Source organism: Lygodium microphyllum, chromosome 23 (genome assembly GCF_053477565.2).
Source record: "Lygodium microphyllum isolate KBCC chromosome 23, Lygodium_microphyllum_v1.1.10, whole genome shotgun sequence".
Lineage (NCBI taxonomy): Eukaryota > Viridiplantae > Streptophyta > Polypodiopsida > Schizaeales > Lygodiaceae > Lygodium > Lygodium microphyllum.
Window position 1 is genome coordinate 81295850 of NC_141157.1, and position 12076 is coordinate 81307925.

The window sequence follows — 12076 nt, forward strand, 5'->3', positions numbered from 1 at the left end:
TACCTTCTGATGAAATAATATGTCCTAGATATTCAATTTCTATTTGGAAGAATTCACTCTTTTCTGGATTAGCATATAATTGATTGTCTTTTAGTAACTTAGAAACTAAAGACAAATGTTCATAATGCTCATTCTCATTTTTACTGAAAACTAATATATCATCAAAGAAAACAATGACACAATGTTGATGTTTCAAAAATATGCGATTCATCATACGACTGAATGTGGCTGGTATATTAGTTAAACCGAAAGGCATAACTAGAAATTCATAGTGTTCAAATTGTGTTCTAAATGCAGTTTTGAATATATCAGATTTGTCCAATCTTACTTGATGATATCCAGATTTAAGATCTATCTTACTGAATACGGCAGATCCTTGTAGCTTATCCATAAGATCATCTACCCTAGGAATTGGGTATCTATTCTTAACAGTAATTTTATTTAGGGCACGATAATCAATGCACATGCGATAAGTATTATTTTTCTTCTTCGCTGATAAAACAGGTGCACCAAATGGTGAACTACTAGGTCTAATTAATCCTCTGTTAAGCAATTCTTCTATTTGGTTTTAAATTTTTTTCTGTTCAATTTGGTTATGTTTATATGGTGCTTTTCATGGTGATTGTGTTCCAGGAATTAAATCTATCTTATGATCTTCAAGACGTGAATGTGGTAATCCAGGTGGTAAATCAATAGCAAAACAATCTTGAAATTGGGCAAGAAATTGTGTATGCTGTGGGAGCTTTCACTCAACCGCCAAGACCCACGGACTGCTTATTGTTTCAAGTGTTCCAAGCGAGCTCTAATGGCTATCTCTCACCTAGCCGATGTGCCGTCAATCCTACGGGTGTAGTGAGCTTACCTTGATTCTTGATCGAGTACCCTCCTCTCTCTTGCACTTCGGTAGCTCCACGATTCTTGATGCTAGCTCAAGCATCCTCAATCCTCCTCCTTCTCCAAGCTCCATCCTCCATAGCCGTGTGTGCAAGAGAAGAGAAAAGAAGAGAAGAGAACAAGAGAAGGGGGGATGGTGAAGAGCTTTACCCTCTTGATCCCTCACTCCCACACACTCCCTCCCTCACACTCTCACACTCCCTCTCTCAAGAGCACACACAAGCAAGAAGGAGAGAAGAAGAGAGGAAAAAGAAGAATCTTTTTGCCACACACCAAAAGAACGAGCTTCTCATTCACTTTTCAACTTTATATACGAAACCCTAAATCCCTTTTAGGTGGTCATCCCCTTTCTTCCTTTTTTACATGGCCGACCGTAGCCTAGGCCATTTTTTCCATTTTCCACCACTCTAATTTTATCCTATTTCCAACTAATAGGTACAATTTGCACAGGAGCGACCCTGGCGCTCTTTTACAAGGACTCGGAAGCGCTTCCATATTTAATGGTGCGCCTTTTACTCTTTCGTTGTCTCGGGGCGACACTGAGACTTTCTGAGGGTCGTGCCCGAACATTTAAAATTTTCAGGGTCTGGTTCCAGTCAAGGCGCCTTTTTTTGCTTTTATCCTACGCCTTGTTTGCAATTTCCTTTTTTCCATTTTTCGCTCCTCTGTGCTGTGGGAAACAAGGTAACATTACCCCCCTCCTAGCCAAGTGCCAACCCCATGGCAATGCGGTGGGGGAGTAGTGGCTAGTTGGGTCTGCTGTAGGTGGATGACACTGCTTTCAAGGTGGTTGTGTGAATGAGAGGTGATAGAGTTTAATGACGATGACCAGGAGAGATTCCGGCGTGCTTTAGGCTTCATGAAGATGCTTGGCATCTTTCACACAGTTGTGGCGTCCATTGTGCGATGGTTGACTGGGGTTCCAATTGGCTGGTGGAAATTATGTAGTCGGTCGTCCCTTAAGCATCAGAAATGCTTGAAGCAATAAGCAATCCCTTAGGAGGATGGTATTGGAGGGATTTATCCTGGAGAAGCCCCCCCGAACTCTGCCTTGACAATGATATGGTTTGTCTTCGCATTGAAAATATGTGTCTTTGATTTGAAGATCTTTGTCTTTGAGTTGAAGGTCTTTAGTGCTGCGTTGAAGATATTCAACCTTGCATTGAAATTCTTCAGGCTTGTGGAATCAATAAGCGATTCGTAGATCTTGAGGCGTTGGGCATGCATCTTTGGAAGATGAGGTTCCAAGATCTATGCCAATGGCAGATCTATTACTGAGTACTCCTTTTGCTTGATTTGGTTCAATCATGGTAGCCATCGGCAGGCAGATGGTTGGCGGCATGAAGCATGTTGATCCGTCCACTCCAATGCAGAAAAGCTTCCTGAAACAGCAGCAATGGTGTCATGTCCGGCATATGGAAGAGATTTTGGTCATTAAAGGATGCCGTGGGTGATCTTCTTCAGCTGAGTAGCCAGTTCTTGAAACTTGAACATAACCTACAAGAAAAGTTGTGTACTCCCTAAGGGGTGTGTCTGCCTCTCCGTGTAGTGCGTGGTGCCCGTGGCTATGGAATTGGGAGATGGGTCTAACCTTGGGCAAGCCCTTGGTAATTTCCCACACTTGAGGACCCGGTTCGTGTGTTGTTGGAGGTGCGGTGCGGGTGGCTTAGGGTGACAGGTCTAACCATAGGCGAGTGTTACCTCCCTAGGTATGTCCTACCCTTGATGTGCCCTAAGGGTGAAGTGGGGGAGCAAAAGGGGCTAGGGAGTTAGGAGCGGAGCTGGCCGACCGAAGTCACCGGATACGCCTAACTTGAAAATCCCTAGGTGCAGTTTTTTTTTTTTCAAGGGAAGAAGTTACAAGGGGGATATGGCTACTGTTACCCACTCTGATCATGTTGGGAAGGAGGTTGGGGTTTGCAGGATCTAGTAAGGAAGAGTCGGCTTTGTAGATACCTACGTAGATCGAGGCGGGTTTGGAGTGTGGTGGTGGAGAGGAAGGGATGACTACAAGTTGAAAATTGGCTATCGCTCATATCCTCTAAAAGGGCTAGGCAAAACGAGGGTAGCAGTGTGGCCCGCATCATGAGACGGGCCATGGCACAGCTATCAATCATGTTAGGATCGAAGAAGAGAGGGGGTAAGTTGCGCTCTTGCGGAGTGGGATCTATCCTAAGGAGAATTCTAAGTAAGCAGATGTAATTACAAGTAGTGATAAATGTTGGGTCAGGGCAAGAGGAGAATGTGTCTAGGAAGTGTACAATGGCATTACAGAGATCGCTAGGGGTGAAGGTAAGAGCATCCTCGTAATTTGTACAATTAGGGTTGTAGATGACTGGGAAATCATACCTTCCATGGGCACTTGGGTCAAAATCGATTCCAATCCTCCGAGGGTATGACATGTGGGTAGGATCATTACGCTCGGAGGGGAATGCGTTGCAAAAGGTCATCCAAGTGTCCATATTCATCAAACATAGCCTTCTCCTCCAAAGAGGTTGGCTTTTGAATCCTGGCACAAATCTTGGCAGTCTGAGTACCTTGTTCTGCCAGTATTCGCTATCTACATTGCTCCATGCAGTCGGATGCTGCTCTCTTTCCAACAACTACCTGTCTCTTAGCCTTCCAGCGACACCTATGACTTCGTCCACCACTTTAATGGGTAAAACTCTTCTTGAGTTTGTGGGGAAGCTGAAGGCAAAGTCATAGGGCTGTCTATTCAGCTCATGCTGCTCCCAGGCGGTGATGTCTGCTTGGAAGCGAGTAGGGCGCTCTTCTAGGGTGGGCGAAATTGGCACTGCGGCCGCTATCACTGGTCGAGCCCTTTGTCTAGCCTTGACCTCTTCAATAAGTTTCCTCTGTCTTTCTTCTAGGGCGGTCGCTCTCTCTGCGGCGGATGGGTCAGTGGGCGGCTGGTCTTCTAGTGGTGGCGAAGGGGGTGGATGGACCAACTCCTCCTCTTGAGGTCCCATTTCAAAATTGAAGTTGGTCTCATCTCCCTCTTGTCGTTGCTCTTGCTGCACTACCTCTACTGTGAAACCCAATGAGTTTATCTCCTGGAGAGATAGCCCTGCCTCTAGTAATGAATTCCGTTGTTCTTCCAGGCTTGGGCTGGCTCTTGTCATTCGAGCCGGCAGTTGTAGTTCTGCTTTTAGTGCTCTGTGTACCATGCCTAGTTTCTTGTAGCCTATTTCCACTATCTCATTTTCTTCTGGGAACTGTTACGTTCAGCAGGGTGGTCATGAAAGCACGTTGTTGAGCATTGAAGCTCATGAAGATGGCACATGCCCTGCTTTCCGCCCCATCAGTTTATCTTTCTCCAGCTGTCCTAGGCATTGGGTGAGAGTCTTTACCCGCCTTTCATTGTGAGCGGCCCACTCCTCGGCCCTCTTTCTCATATCCTCTAGACTCTCGCCTTGCTTTCGAGCCAGCACTGTCAATCGCTGCTCTTAGTCTTGCATGTCCTTCTTCAGCTGCGCCTATTTCTCTTGCTCCTCACTCAGCTCCTGTTTTAGCTTTTCTATCTCTTGCTCATACCTACGAGCCCTCTCTTCTCGTACCACCTCCAGGTCATTTGCAACCATACGGATCTTCTCCCCCTGGACCTGCAGATCCTCGTAAAATCCTATAAGTTCATCATTTTACTGTCTTAAAAATACCATGACCTCGGTGTCTTCACTGGCCTTGGTCTCATACTCGGCCTCTGCATCCTCCTTTTCCTGGAGCTGCCCTTTTAGGTCATGTAGTTCTCTCTGAGCTGCGGCTAGCTACCTCGTTGTTTCCAGCTGGAAGGTAGCTCTAGCCTCTTTCTCAGCTTCCAGCTCAGCAGCCGTTGCTTTCTTCTCTTCTTTCGCCTTTTCCAGCTGAGCTAGCAGTTGCTTCACGTATTCATCATATTCTTGTGTTGGCATGCCTGTTGTGGGGACGTAGGTGGTGGAAGTTTCTGTTTTTTGTCTCTTTGGGTCCCTTTGCGACTCTGCATCAACAACTATAGGTCTCTTAGTTCTGGGTGTAGAGGGCGTGACCTCTCCTCCTCCTTGGCCCATCTGCATGTCAACCAAAAATTGCACCCACTCCAATACATTGCTGGGATCGACCTTGGGAGTGGAGCCTTAGGTGGCGGTGGGAGCGGGCATTGTCGTGATGGGAGTGGCTGGTGTGGTAGGCACAAAGAGAGGGAAAATTGGCACCATTAGTTCTTTTCCTTTTCCTTCTGCTGGGCGGGGGTGTGATTTCCAGCACATTGGTACTGGAACCAGGTGCTTCTGTTCTGCGTGGGCTCTTTGCGCCCTCCTCATCTCTTTTGTGATGCTCCTCAATGGAGCGACGGGTGGCCAACGCTATTTCTTCCTCTTCCTTCCTTCTTAACTCCTCTTCAGTCTTCTTCCTCTCCTCCTTTGCCTTCTCTGATTTCATCTCAGCTAATCTTGCCTCCTCCTGCTCCTTCTTTTTTCTCTCCTCCTCATCCCTGAGTGACTCCCTCCGAGCCCTCTCTAGATCTTCTTTTTCTTTTTCTTGCGCTCTTCTTCCCTCTTTCCATGCAGGGCTTTCGTTATTTGTTCTGCATGCCTCTGTGGGCTGCTCTAGGACTCTCCCTCTTCATCTTCGTCAGTCTCTATTTCATCTGAAGACTTATGCTTTTCTTCTATGTGACGTGGAGATTGTGACGGTGATTTGTCACTCCCTTCTTTGCCTCCCTTCTTATCTTCTTCTTCCCGTCCTTGCCCTAGTGCTTCTTGGATTATGGCAGTAAGGATGCCTCCAAACCCTATGGTTGAGGCTTTGGAGGATGATGCCTTGCGTGTTGATCTGGACGATGGGGAGTCTCCTCCAGCGGCTCCTCCTCCCATTGCTAGAGCCTTAGCCGAAGCCTCCATGGTTCTCCTCACAAACCCATTCATGTTTACCTTGTCCAGTGATGATTGTGCCGCAATGCTGTGGAGCAGAGGCACATTGATCCTGCTCATTATACTGTTATACCTCTGACTCGAGAACAAAGTGTACACCATTTTTGCTTGCAACTAGATATCTGGGCTTGGGATGTATGCCAAGCTAATCCCATCGTTGGTATGGACCTTCACCTTGTCCATTCCCAACATGGCATAGATGTCCCTCTTCGGCTTTCTTTCCACTTTATTTGGCAGCCCCAGCGCCCTCTCCACCAACTCCGAGGTCAGCTCAATCTATACTTGCCGGGTGGCTTCATTCTTGCGCACCGTGATGGTGCCTCTATTTCTGTCAAAGGTGCGCAAAAAGTCGACGCACTGGGTGTAGTCCACTCTCTGGCCCACTACTTCTAGATATTTCTACAGATGGCACTGGCTTATAATCTGGTGCACTGCCAGCTCTTCGATGGCCACGTCTTCAAGGTTGAAGATATGACGGAACTTCAACTGGTTAAAGGCTCTAGTCTCCACCATGAGGCCGTACTTCGCTTGCTCCTCCTCTGAGAAGGGGAGCTTGCTAGCCTTGTCCTAGCTTGCCATGATCGATGCCTACAAGTTCAGCCATTTCCACTATTAGTGCTTTTTGACAAGTAACTTGCTAAAAGAAGAAAAGCGTAGCAGATTTTATTGATCTGAAATATTTTGAGTATAGCCTTAACTTTTCTTTTCAGACTTTTACCATTACATTTTACCATTGCATTTCAAATTTGATTGATATTTCATACTTGGCTCACTTTTTAAATTCCACCTTACCCCCTCCCCCTTTGGAATGAGAAGAATCTGTCCCAGGAGTGGAGGTTGAGAGGACAAGGGCATACATCATAAAGAGCATCGGTCTATTTGTGCAGGAGCCAAGCATAGAAGTTAGGGTTGTACTCTAGCTGAGCTTCACGGTCTAATTCGAATGGACAGATATCCATGTGCGTGATGTATGTCAGAACATCGGTTAGAAGATCACCAGAGTCCACCCGACTTGCAATGTGGAGTTCTTCCTTTGTTAAAAGGCAGTCAAGGTAGGGATGCCCCTTGATGTACTCTTCCATTGGTCGGCCACGAAGAGTGGTTAATACTCGATACGAGGTTGGCGCGACGTAGGTGGGGTCGTACTCTGCTATTTTAATTGCGCGGCGCTGCTCAGCGTTAGTCATTATGCGCCACCCCTTAACTTCCCATTGCAGCCTAAGAGTGTACCAATGCTTCAAAAATGTGGAGTCAGTATCAGCGAGCTTGGATAACTTGGTGATTTTCTAATCAGTGATAGTAGAAGTGGTTCGATGATCGTAGGATGTGATGAGACATTGTTTAATGGCTTGCTCTTTGGAGATCTCGTTGTCAGCAGCTAGCGCTAGGAAGGATTTTCATTCGTAGGAAGGCGTAAGGCCGACAGGTGGTTGAGGTTTGACAGAACAAGCATTTTTGACAACGAAGATGGGCGGTTGGGAGTTTCCTTGAGCCTGCAGTTGGGCTATTTGGAATATGGGTGGATTAGGGTTAGCCACAACAGATGGACTGCTGCATTCAAGTTTGCTTTGGGGAGTCGGATTGACTTGGTCGGATGTTGCCTCCTATGACGGTGGCTATTGCTTGGGCCGATAGGCCTGTGCGACTCTCTTGCGCCAAAGCGTAGATGAGTCGGATGGCTGGGGCTTTGGAGAGCACTGCGGCTTATGGTTTTGAGGTGTTATGGGACATGGGTTGATCAAACTTGAGGGTGGCGTATGAATAGTGCGTTTGGCCGTGGGGGCCTTAGGGATCCACAACTAGGTATTTCCCTCGTAGTAGCCTTGCGCATGCAAGAGGGCTTTAGGGACCCATCTTTGCTTGATCACGTGGCGCCTCCTGTGATTGCGTCTTGGCCTCCTAGGTTTAGAGTTCTAGGTCTTCTGAGGATAGGAGCGTCGACTCCTAGGCGTTTGATGTGGCTGTTTAGGCACCCATTGAAGGCGAGGCTGTTGGGCCTTAGCTTTGGCTGCTGTTGCAGTTTAGGGAAGTCAGGGAGTGGCAGCTACGCACTACCCCCCTCCTTAGTCTTGTCTACGGATGTTTCTACCGGTGGCTTTGCGGACGGTGATGGTGTCGCGCAGCCCTTGCTGAAAGTTGTGACAATGCGCACGTTGCCTATTGCTAGGTGGATGTGCTGCGACTCATAATCAACATTGCAATGAGTCTGCTTTTTGAAGATTCGCCCTAGCAGTGACTCCGTGCTTGCGTCTGTAGCACTTGGCAATACGTAAAAAGCATTGAAATAGTCTTAGACTCGATAGAAACGGCGACTCTGCACTTGTCGAGAAGTGCGTATGAGTGGGCCCCATATGGGTTTAATTTGGCAGTTGTGGGTTGAAGTAGTGGTTTGCCAAGTTGGATCCAATGACTATGGGTTAAGACATTGAAATATGCTCCCTCGTCGATCAAGGCGTTGAAAGCGCATGTTTGCTTGGCATGACCATGATACGGAGGTAAGCGGGTTCTATGGTTTCCTCATCCTCTTCATTGATTCTAGTGATTGTAGCTACTCGTACTTTGACCGGTGGTTCCAACAATGGTGGCTCATGCAAAGGATGCGTGGGAGGGTAGTACTTCTTGACATGAGTGCCATTGAAGAAGCCTATTTCCTCACCGTCTAGTGTCTCAAACTCGACATTACCGGTTCGGCTGATTGCATGAAACTTGAAGGGTCCGAGACCTCTAAATTTCATTTTTTGCTTATGCCCCTTAACTGTGTAAAGGAGCACTAAGTCACCCTGCTCAGACTCGCGCTGCTTGACATGCTTGTCAAACCAACTCTTGCGTCGGGCTTTCTCACAGATAAGTGCGTGGGTGGCTAGAAGACGAGTCTCTGATAGGCGTTCAAGCTCGACCACGCGTTGCGTCCATGCCTCCTTGCCTTCCCATCGTTCTTGAAGTGCTATTCTTAGGCTAGGAACATAGGTCAGCCTAAAGGGGGTTTGGTCGACAGCCGTTTTATAAGCTGTGCGGTAGGCCCACAAGGCTGCCATCAACTTGTTGTCCCAGTCTCTACGTGAGGCTGAGACTACTTTAGTCAGGACATTGATAAGAATCTTATTAGTTGATTCTGCCTGGCCATTCGCCTGAGGGTAGTATGGTGAGGATTTGCGATGGATAATGAGAAAGGTGGATAGGAGATGTGCTATCACTTCGTTGATGAAGTGCATGCCTTGGTCGCTAACCAGTTCAATGGGGCAGCCGAAGCGCTGGATCAGTTGCTCCCATAAGAACTTGGCAGTCGTCCTAGCATTGTTTTTTTGTGTGGCTCTTGCCTTTGTCCATTTTGTAAGGTAATCCATGGCCACAATGATGTACTTGGCTTGTGAGTACTACGTCGCAGGACTGATGGGCCCTATGAAGTCGATTTCCCATTTTTCGAAGGGTTGGCGAGTAATAATTAGGGTCAACTCCATTTGATCTTTACGAATTGGGACTTTTGTCCGTTGGCACTCGTCACAATGCTTGACGAATCGCTTGGCGTCGCTGAAAAGTGTGGGCCACCATAGTTGAGACTGCAGCACCTTTCGTGCTGTTGTGTCTCCACTAAAGTGTCCTCCCGCAATGGCGTTGTGCGCCTCTGAGAGCACATCGTGCATCTCATGCTCACACACGCATCTACGCAGCAATCCATCTTGCCCTAGCCTATAGAGTTGGCCTGTAATCAGCTGGTAGTGCTGGATTTTCAGGATCAAGCGCCTAAGTCAGGCTTTTTCTATTGGTCACTCAGGTAGTCCGTGCTCCAGCACTTGGACTATGTCATCTGCCCAATATGGCGTTAGATCAGCCTTAAATAAATCTCTCTCGCTAGACAGGTGGAATAGGTGGGCGTTGGGTAACTCATCAACGATGCCCTGTCCAACGGTTTCTCCCGTGGGATGCGTGACATGTGATTAGCCATGTAATGCTGCTTTCCCTTCCGTACTACCACGGAGAAGTCGAACTCTAGAAGCAGGAGGAGCCATCGAGCTATGCACCCTGTAGCACAAGGTTTGTTTACTAAATAGAGCAGGGCTTGATGGTCCACAAAAAAGATGAAGGGTGTGGCCAATAGATAATGCCGAAATTTCTTCACAGCGAACACCATGGCTAATCCCTCTCTTTCTGTTGTCAAGTAGTTCATCTCCATCTCAGTGAGTTGTCTGCTAGCAAAGCTCACTGGATAATCTAAGTTGTGCTCACCAGGTTGGCACAACACTGCCCCCACGGCAAACTTAGAAGCATCGATGTGCATGTGGAAGGTAATGGTCCAATCTGGGGCTCGTAGAATTGGTGCCGTTGTTAGAGTCTTTTTCAATTCTTTGTACTCTTGTCGGCATGCCTCGATCCATTCGAAGACGATCAGCAGCTTGTACAATGGTCTGGCGATCAGCACATAGTTCAGTATAAACAGCCGATAGTATCCTGTATGGCCTAAGAAGCATTGAACTCCCTTGTAATTAATTGGGGGTGGAAGGTCAACAATAACCCTGATCTTCGAGAAGTCAGTGGCAATGCCGTTCTTCGACACCACGTGTCCTAAGATGCATCCGTGCTTTACCCAAAACTGACACTTCAAGGGGTTCAAGGAGAGACGATATAAGTGACATCGTTCAAAGACTGTACGGAGTTTGTCTAAGTGTTCGATCTAGGTCGAATGGACACACACAGGTCGTCGACAAAGACCTCTAACTCCTTGCGAAGCATGTCCTTAAAGATGGTGCACATGAGACGTTGGAAAGTGGCAGGGGCATTGGTCAACCCGAAGGGCATGACTATGTATGCAAAGACGCTCCATTCAGTGGCAAAGGCGGTCTTGTGCCTATCCGCAGGATGCACTTGCACCTGGTTGTACCTTGAGAAGCCATCCAGAAAACTGTAGGCTTCCTTGCCTGCCACCCTCTCAAGCATGTGCTCGGTGTACGGCAATGGATAGTTGTCTCTCTTCGTAGCAGTGTTCACCTTCTTGTAAATGATGCACACTCGGATTTTTTCATTCTTCTTCATCACAATGACTATGGGTGATACTCTGTCTGTGTACTTAATTTCGTAAATAAATCCAGCTTTCATTAGCTTGTCAATTTCCTCTTTGACAGCATGAGCGTGTTTTGGATTCATAGGGTACAGTCACTGCTTGATCGGCGTTGCGTCTGACGTCATGGGTATGTTGTGAGTCACAACACTCGGATCTACCCCCTGTAGCTCCTCTAAGGACCAGGCAAACATGCCTATATACTCTCGCAAGAGAGCGACAAGACTCATTTCTTCTTCACTAGTCAAGTCGTCGGCCATGAATACTGGTCGGGGTGTTTCCCCTTCCTGGGCTAAGTCTAGCTTCTTGACTTTGGCTGGTCCCTCGATTGGTTCGCTCCTCTACCCTTAACGTTTGGCACCTAACAGAACTACTACCCTATCCCCTTTTTTGAATTTCGTGAAGCGTTTAGGGAGGTCCTTCGGTTTTCGCTGTTCTTTTGTTTGTGTATCCCTGGGTTGCTTTGCCTTTTCCTGTCTTAACCGTCTATGCCTCAGGTGGACGGGTAGGTCCCCCTTGGTGCGTCGAGTTGTGGGTGGCATAGGGATCTCTGGATCACTATCCGAACTAACTTCCGATTCAGAGTCAAACCCTCCGTCTCCGCTAGAAGAGGTGGTCTCCCCTAGTGGCTGCAGTTCAGATGGTGATTCAGTCCTAAGTATTGATGTCGTTCCTGGCTGGGCTAGGCCTGCTTGCTCAAGGCCTATGGCTCCTACGCGTTCCAACCAAGTGCAATCACATTTCATGCGCATGACTCCTCGCTCTACTCTAAAGGTTTGCCTTTTCTGCAGCTTGGTGTCTACTCGTATCTGCTCAATTTCTTGCCCTTCAGTGTCGTATTCTACGGTATCTACTTCACTCCCACTCTCATCACTGAAGGATTGGCAGTCTTTGTATTCATCGTTAGAATCTTTGTCATCCGACTGCTCGTCGTCTCCTAGGGTTTGGTATGCTCCGTGTCGTTGGTCAGGAACTAGGGCCCAATTATACATGAGGTTTAAATCGTGTACCCTGGTCCATTGCCACTTGGATTCCTCTAAGAGATCCTGGAGTGGTTTGAAATTTGCAGCTCGATTTCCAGCTAGCTGGTCCATTAGGTATTCCAGTATCCCCTGGAGTTCCCTTTTGTTGGATGATACGTGGAAGGTGACAGGCTTAGGCTTTCCACGGAGGCTTCCTGCCGTCATGCAAACTGGTGTAGAGAGTGCTTCGTTAGACTTGTCGA